The 8540-nt window shown below is 49.2% G+C and overlaps 1 protein-coding gene across 1 annotated transcript in view; it reads right to left on the minus strand.

The window, feature by feature from the left end:
- Trerf1 (transcriptional regulating factor 1) overlaps positions 1 to 8506 on the minus strand; it is a 177019-nt gene extending 168513 nt beyond the window's left edge. Inside the window, exons 1-2 of the mRNA XM_033766636.1 lie at positions 8376 to 8506; positions 7878 to 7961 (exon numbers count right to left, since the gene is read on the minus strand). The gene's annotated coding sequence lies outside the window, so the exon portion shown is untranslated. The remainder of the gene's footprint in view (positions 1 to 7877; positions 7962 to 8375) is intronic.
- Between the last annotated feature and the right edge of the window lie 34 nt (positions 8507 to 8540).

Raw genomic sequence — 8540 nt, forward strand, 5'->3', positions numbered from 1 at the left:
TCTAACAACCCTCCTGCCAAACCTTTCCCTGGGCATCAATTCTCTTTTTCTTTTACATTTAAAAATTTGTTTTCAATGGAATGAGATGGGGGGGGTTGGGGGCGTTTCCCAAAGACCAAGAAGGGCTTCTGTTTTAACAAGGACCCCTAGGGACCCTCGGAAGGGATTCTTTCCCAGGTAGCAAATTATTCAGGGCCCCTAAAGTCAGAGGCCAGAGGCCAGGCCACCCTGGAGTGACCACTGGGCCCCTGCAGAAGTCAGGGGGAGGAAGACAGGGAGAGACTGAGGGTGAGTAGCCGGCCGGCTGCTAAAGTCAAGTCTTGGCCCTAATTACAGAGCAGCCAGAAAGCCATGGGCTGCAGACAGAGCCAGGCAATTCAACTTTTTAAAAATGTAATGTCCAAAACATGCTTAAATCATCTGGGTATTTCCAACTAGGGCCACTGGAGTGGTAAACCCAAAATACTCCCATGGCCTTCCTGGTTTCCATAATCTTTTGCATATATTCTGTACCACGCTCTCATTATTTAATACTACTACATCACGTTAACTATCCAAGCATGCACAAAATTGGTAGACCATTCAAATTCTGGCATTAAAATAAGGTTCCTGGTGCTGGCTAGTCACACGACTCTGGGTTAGTCACTTTGTTTTTTCCCCCTCTACTTCTTAGGTCTCAGTTTCTTAGCTATAAAATGAGAATCTGTCTACCTTCTACAGTGATTAGAAGATCTGAGTAAGACCTGCTGGAAGCCTTTGGAACTATAAAATACAAGGGGAGGGCCGGGAATGTAGCTCAGTGGTGTGGCATCTGCCTGGTCAGTGGGTCCCTGAGTTTGATTCCCAGTATCAAAAAAATAAAAATAAAAACAGGTGAACACTACTAGCTATTTCAATAGTGTCAACCATTTCCTCTCTTTCTCTGATTTTTCTCTGATTATTCACCCTTGTCTATGAAATCAAACTGATATGGATTCCACTGATGTTTCAAAACCAACATTTATTTACCATGCAGACACAGGAAGTCTCATCCATGGGTGTGGCAAAATCTAACTGCAGAATCTAAGCAATGAGCTCACGGGCAGGCGGTCACTTACCAGCCTACCTGCTTTTGGTATGCTGAATGTTTTCTCATTATGAAAAGAACTTCAAAATATGCAAATCAGGTGAGGATCCAATCCGTGGAAATGATTTTCCAGCACGCACTACTTCATGGGCCACACAGGGAGGACTACAGACTGATTTTAGGAAGACGGGAAGACCGGGCTTTATCAAATCCGCAAACGCCGCATACAAATTCAGACTGCTAGGACCAGCGGACCAGAGACAGTTTCTTGGGTCAAGGTCCCCCCTGCAACCAGTTTATACTTCCTGGGAAACAGACCAAGTTTGTCGGCCCCTTGGAAGGGGCGCTCTCAACTTCTGAATACGCGATCAGAGCCAGAACCGATCCTGGCAGGTGTTTCTCAGCCAGTACTTCTGATGCCCGCCTTCTCCATCTTGCTAAAGGATCTCAGAGAACTTGAAAAGCTGGAATATGAAAGTGGCTAAGAGGATGCTGGTGGGAGAGGCGATGGTGAACAGAGTTTTAAGGGATGCTCTGGGACGTTAAGGAATTAAGTATTTCAGTGACTGTCAGATCTCAGGTCTGCAAAGATATGAGCTGAAGATCAAGTCACCTGCTGTATCCTGGGTACGATTTTTACAGTTTACAAAGCACTTTTCATACATCATCTGACTCCAGTGCACACGGCTCTGGGAGGGGAGGTGATGGACACTATCGCCCTTGTCACAGAAGCAGAGGGCTCGAGACTTGCCCAGGGCCTCGTAGCTCAACCGGGATCTCCAGATTTCCTCTTCACCCACTGCCCACCCCCCCCACAGACCCCCACAGCCAAGCCCACTGAGGCTAGCAGGACCCGCAGGGTATTTCTGGGAAAAGCAGCTGAACTAACGGCAGCTTTTGGTCTTGTGTTTTTAGCTTCTTGCTCAAAGCATATGACACAGTCAGTGCCCACCAAATTTTGAACAGTGCTGAAAAATCACAGAAGCCTCTTTCCAAATCTAGTTTGCGAATAAATCTAATGTGAGGCACAAATTACTCTAACTAAAGATTCTGCTCCCCAAGCAAGAAACCCTCTCTGTCGTCCACGAGGCTCCGTAATGCAGTCAAAGGGTTCAGAAAATGCAGTACAATTTCAGATGCGGTCTTCGCCCTTGCGGTCCAAACCCCTCCCTGGAGAGGTGCAGTCTCAACCCTCCCCAGAGCTGCCCACCCGCATCTGTGCCCTTCCGCTCCCTCTGTCCCTCTGGCCCCAGCACAGGCCAGCTCTTCCCTTTGGACTCCTCAAAGGCCTTTTCAACTGAACCCACCGAGCTTCCCCTCAGCACACAAATACAGGTCCCGCCAGCTCCCACTCCATGCCTCTCCCCACCCCAGCGCAGTCAAATTCTGTACCTACTATTCAGGGATCTTCGGCCCACATCCCCATTCAACCCGCCCCAGTCCTGGACCCACCCAATCGTTCATCCCGCCGCTCCTCCCAAAGTCATCAATGGTTCATTTTGCCAAATCCAGTGGCTTCTTCTTCGGCCTTATCAACGTCATGAAATATCCAGTGCGAGCACTTCAGCCGTAGGCCCCATCTCCATGCGGAGAGAGCCCCCCCCAGTAGTAGAGATTGAACTCAGGGTCTTTATATTGAGCTACATTATCAGCCTTTTTTTTTTTTCCTGGTACCGGGGATCAAACTGGGGACCTTGTGCTTTCAAGGCAGGCGGTGGCACCACTGAGCTAAATCCCCCGCCCCATCCTCAGCCTTTTAAATGTATTTATTTTTATTGGGAGATAAGGTCTCCCTAAATTGCCCAGGTTGGTCTCGTACTTGTGATCCTCCTGCCTCATCCTCCTGAAGTGCTGGAATGACAAGCACAGACCACTACACCCGGCCAGGGCCTGTATTTTTCTCTCTTGCCTGGTTGCCCGATCCTTTGGAACCAGATGCTACCTCGGATTACAGACTTGACAGCTCCATCTCACATCTACGGCCATTTCAAATTTACTAGCGCCCAAACAGAAAGAAACGGCTCGATCATGCCCTTCCCTGTCCCAATCTTCCTCCCTGTCACCACAGAGCGTCACCTTCTACCCAACACTGTTCACACCAGACACATGGGAGTCATCCTACCTACATTCCTCGTCCCTGCACCCAGCCAACCCAACCGCAAGCCCTGTCCATTCTGCCTCCAAACGAACGTCCAACCTCTCTGCCGCCTGCTCCTCCGCACGCACCCTCTCCTGCTCCTCCTCAACCTGCTCCCATTGCCTCTTTCCTGTGCTCCCCAACTCCACACTTGGCCCCTCCGCTCTCCTCTACAGATGCAGTCTCCTTTAAACGTGAGCTAGAGGGCTGGAGCTATGTGGTAAGGCATGTGCCAAGTCCTGGGTTTGATCCCCAGTAGCGCTGTGAATGTGAGTTAGAGCCTGGCGCTTCGCGCTGCAAACTTCCAGCGGCTTCCCACTGTGCTGCAATGACGGCCAGGCCTGTCCGATGTCCACACTATGATTGTCCACACGCCCACTCACTGCTTAGTTTCCCCCAAAGCCAGGGCTGTGCGGCCTCGGCCTCCTCTCTCTGGTGCGCTCCGACTCCTCCCACCCCACTCCTAGGAAAGGCCCATCGCTCCTTGCGGCTTCATCAGGGTATTAATCACATTGTGCAACGCACCCTCCTGTCTGTGTCTGACTCTGGACTGTGTGGACCATGCATCGGGGGTCAGGCAGGACAGGGCAAGTCTTCATCATCCCCAGATTCCCAGCCCTTCACATGATGCTTGGCCAACAGGAGGTGCTCAAAAAGCTGCTGCCACTGTATGAATGAATAAACTAGAGATTCTCTTCTTTCCTTTTGTAATTAAACCAGTGCTCCTCATAGCATGAAAATTTGTTACCTCGCTCTACGACCCCACAATTATCACTGTCACTTTGGCACACGGGTTCTTTTTCTCTTCCTCCACTGTCAAAAAAAGTCTTTTTTTTTTTTTTAACTGCTGCTAAACCAACTGCATAATAGCTAAGCATATACCCCAACCCACTCCCATCTTATTGTCTTCGTGAGGAAAAAAAAAAAATCCAAAAATTACCCACTTCCTAAGTAAATCCAAATTACTATCAGCAGCTACTCTCTCTTATTTGCTTGTTTGTCTAAGACAGTGTCTCACTTTGTAGTTCAGCCTGGCTTTGAACTCACTATGTAGCCCCAAGCTGGCCTCGGACTCAAGGTGATCCTACTGCCTCGGCCTCCCGAGTAATGGGATTACAGGCATGCGCCACCATGCCCGGCAACGAGCAGCTACTGTGACAATTTAAAATTCCTAGAAAATATCACAGAGGCTTTTCATTGAGTATTTTCTTAAACCAGGAAGAAAAAAAATTTACTAAGAGAGTTGTATGAAGACCATCCTATTTATTAAAAATGGCACTGCATTGTTGTTGAAAAGCAAGCCAACAACCACAACCCAGCTGTTCTTGTCTCTTCTGTCTGCCTGTAAAAAAAATCAGCTATGTTTTAGCCTCTCCTTTAGTTCACTGGTTTCCTTCCAATATGCAAATCCAGAACTATCATTAATCCACAAAATCCCAGCAGATTCTAATCCCCTCCAAGCCACGTGGTCTTATAAGGTCAGAAATAAAATGAGCTGAATGCCACTGCTCTTGGAACAGAACAGTCAACTCGAGCCTACAGAGCCTAGGGCCTGAGTCACTAGTTTGGACCCTTACTTCCTATTATCCATGTCCAAAGTCAATAAAAATATCAAGCGCTTTCCCCCAAAATGCTCCTGGTAAAATACACAGTATCCCCAAAGTGAGAAATACAATATTGCTATTGAACTCCATCACAACCACTCAGCCAAACCCCAATTATCCACAGATGAATTCTCTGCAGAGAGTAGGTAAGGCCACATTGGGTTTTCTCGTTCTCCCCCTTACCTCCCCAAAGCTACCTGTGCCTGGAAATAACGGCTCAATTAACTTGAGACTTGACCAAGCATTAGACCAGTGAGCCAGCTGGCTGGGAAGGAAAACTTCTAAGATGAACTGAACTGATTTCTGGTGCCTGGGATCACACACACACACACACACACACACACACAAACACACACACAAACGCCCGTATAACTGGGAATTTTTTCCCCAAACAGTGAGTGGCACTTTCACCAGTAATTCCTGGTGTCTGACAGCCAAGGTTACCAGGCCCCTTAAGAGTCCCATTTGGAATGCAAAGGTACGAATCCTCTTTCTCCAGAAAAAGATAAAAACAGAAGTTAATCAACTCACCCAAGTCCATGAAGCAATTTGGCCGTTGGCCCAGGAAGACACCGTCAAGACCTCTGGGAGCTCACTTCGCAAGACACACAATTTCAGAGGGAAGGGAGCTCACAAGTCCAACCATGCATTTTTAAGATAAAAAAATCTGAAGCCTAGAAGTGGCTAGAAATTGGTACCCTTCCCACTTATCTTTTTAGCAACGGTTTCCCCTACCTTGAGTATCAAACTACCTTAAAAAGTCCTTGTCACTTTACAAATACTGTAGACTCCAGGCAACTCCTGCATGTAAGACAATTTAACAGCTTCTTTACTAATCAACTTTAAGGAGAATCCTTATACTTTCCCCAAAACCAGTGCTTCCGGTTACTAGGGCCAACCCAGCCATCCGAGGAGGCGGGAAAGAAAATTATAAATAAGCTTTGTTTTTGTGACCACACATTTCATTATATAAGCAGCAATGAGTCTGTCTACTCCTTACAGTTTAAGTTCCTAAATCAACAACAACAACAAAAAAACCACCAGCCCAAGCGAGTGAAGGGGCCAAAACTGAGCGCTTCCTACACAGTTCACAGAACAACTGTTTTCACAGGGAACTCACTTCAGTGCGATGTGATGCTGACACAAGCCCGCTATGTGGAAGCCTGCTTACCAAGCTGTGAAGACCCATGTTCACCATGGAACCTGCCGAATTCATCTTCGCAATGCTTCTAAAGCACGAGAGAATCACTCTCTCTGACACATCGAGCTGGCTCCTACACAACCCGCTGGCAGAGACGGACATGCCTACTAGGGTGGGGCTCCTGAGGGGTGTATCACGCCGGGGATCAATTCCTATAAATCAGATCCTGACAATCACAATATTTTAAACAGAATGAATTATGATTCATGGGCCTTCAAACCTTTATTACCACAAGAACATTCTCGGTAGATGAGGAGAAAAAAAAAAAAAAGCTACTGTGACTTGATTAATGACAGAAGCAAGACAATAAAATAAATCTCATAAATAGAAGGGGAAAAGCTGAGTGACGGCTCTTAGCTCCGAGGCTAGGCATGTAAATAATTCCACCCAGGGATAAACACACATAAAGATTCTGTTTGTCCTCCCAGCATATGTACCAAGGAGACTCTGACTTTCAACGGTTAAAAATAATAGCTAATTTGTTTAACTAACGCCTAGGTAGGAACATTTGATAAGTAGCAATAATATTTAATTCCCAGCTAACTCAACTCTCAAACTGCCAAATATCAACCCCTCAATCTGGAAATCTGATGACAGGAAAGAAAAAAAAAAAGAAAAGCACTGTCAATGAGGAATGAGTAGTTTTTTTTAACCCATTTTTCTCCCTTACAGAACTGGGGAAAGCTTAACCAACTCTGGTTAACCCTACTGTCTGGGGCTTACTCCCTGACCCTATCCAGGCTGGACCTCCTGGTGCTAAAATTATCCTGGCAAAGTTAAACTCCCAACACCATCAAGTCACCCTGACAGCCAAGACCTACAACCCTTCTGCAGAAACCAGTAGGCTGAAGGCCAAGAAATCAGAGGCCAGAGGAGAGGCGAAGGCTGCTGGTTAACTGGTTAAGTGCGGACTGAGCACGCTCCTTAGTTATCCTTCCAGTGGACAGCAAAGCCACACTCTCCCTCAACAAAACCCTTTCTTGAAGGCGGAAGATGCAGAAGGTTGGTGCCAACGGGAACAATTAAATACCCTCCTCTTAAAGCTCGTCCCCAGGGCCTGCTTGGGTCAACCGGGGAGCAGTCATTCCTAAACCTGAACCACTCCCAAGACAGCCCAGGCCACGCTGTTAGCACGGGCTTCAATGGGCTCCCTTGCCAAGCAGCGACTCGTTTGGGGCAGTTTCCACGAAGCTGGCTCCAACAGGCCGGCGGAAGGTACACAGAGGAACCAGAGGGTTTTTTGAACCCAAGGATGGCAGGCACACATGCTCCAGCCCAGAGCTGGCCAGAGGCTGCCGGCCAGGTGCTCTCCACCTCCCGGGTGAATGGGTGGTTTTGTTTTGTTTGCAAAATCTATTTCTCCAGACCACCAGCGGGAACTTCCCAGTCTCCCAAAGTGAAGTTGGGGAGTGAATGGGGCAAGTTTGTCCCCTTCTGCATTCTCCCACCCGGCTGGCCACACTAACTTCTGGGGAGCGCCCAGCCCCCACAGAGCCTGCAGGAATATACACATGTACACATGCATCATGTCAAAAACCCCCAAAGGCACATCCCCAGGGTCCTGCGGTTTCTTGGCTGGAAGAATGAAGGCTTTATAACGTCCCCGTCTTCCAGGGCACCCTTGCAGGCGCGGTGGCCAATTGCAGCGCCCACCTCCCCCTCCCCCTTGGCTGTGATGCTCCGCAGCCCCAAGAGGGAACCTGAAGAAGGAAAGCGGGAGAAGGCCCTGCTCACACCCAGAAAGTAAAAGGGGTGGCGGAAGACTTGTCTTGCCCGGTTCCCCCACTCTTCCCTCTTCACCCTGTTTTCTCCCAGAGCATCCCCTCAACTATTTTTTTTTAAATGAATCATAATAAGCTTCTCGCCTACCTTGGCTGCTTCTGCAACAAGTGCATGGCAAAACGACAGGAAGCCCAGTCTCTGCTCGGGGGGTGCGACGGGGGGTCGGTGGGGCTGATGGAGTAATTTCAATATTAATTTATGTCAGCCGCCTTCTGGCACAGCTACTCACTCCCAGTACTGCCCTCAGCCTGTAAACAAATATCGCTCCGCCAGGAAACATACTCCCCAGATGCAAGCCCCTCTCCCCAGCAGGGAACCCGGCCCCTCGCACCCTACCCCACCCCCAACAGCGTGCTCCCCCTCTCCCAGTGGGAAGCGCAGGGTTTGCAAAGCACCCACCCACCACCTCCGCCACCACCCCTGCAAGAAACTTACTCGGCCCGTCTACGCCTCCACCCTCCCTCCAGGAAATCTCTCCATATGCATTCAGCCTCCCCGCAGGAAATCTGCTCCCCCTCCCCCTTCTATATGCATGCACCCCTCCCTCTGCTGCTCCCCACACGCCCTCCCCCGCCAGAAACTTACGAGCGAGCTAGCGTGCAGGCTCTCCAGATCCTGGAAACTTACTCCCAGCTATAGCGCCCGCCAGCCCCCGTTCCCGGCCCGGCTCCCCTCCTGCCCTCCGCCGCCAGCAACTCTAAACTCTCCGCATCCACCACTCTCCCTCCCGGGCGCACATTCGCAGCGCCT

Source organism: Fukomys damarensis, unplaced genomic scaffold (genome assembly GCF_012274545.1).
Source record: "Fukomys damarensis isolate Sample0158 unplaced genomic scaffold, DMR_v1.0_HiC HiC_scaffold_20, whole genome shotgun sequence".
Classification (NCBI taxonomy): Eukaryota; Metazoa; Chordata; class Mammalia; order Rodentia; family Bathyergidae; genus Fukomys; species Fukomys damarensis.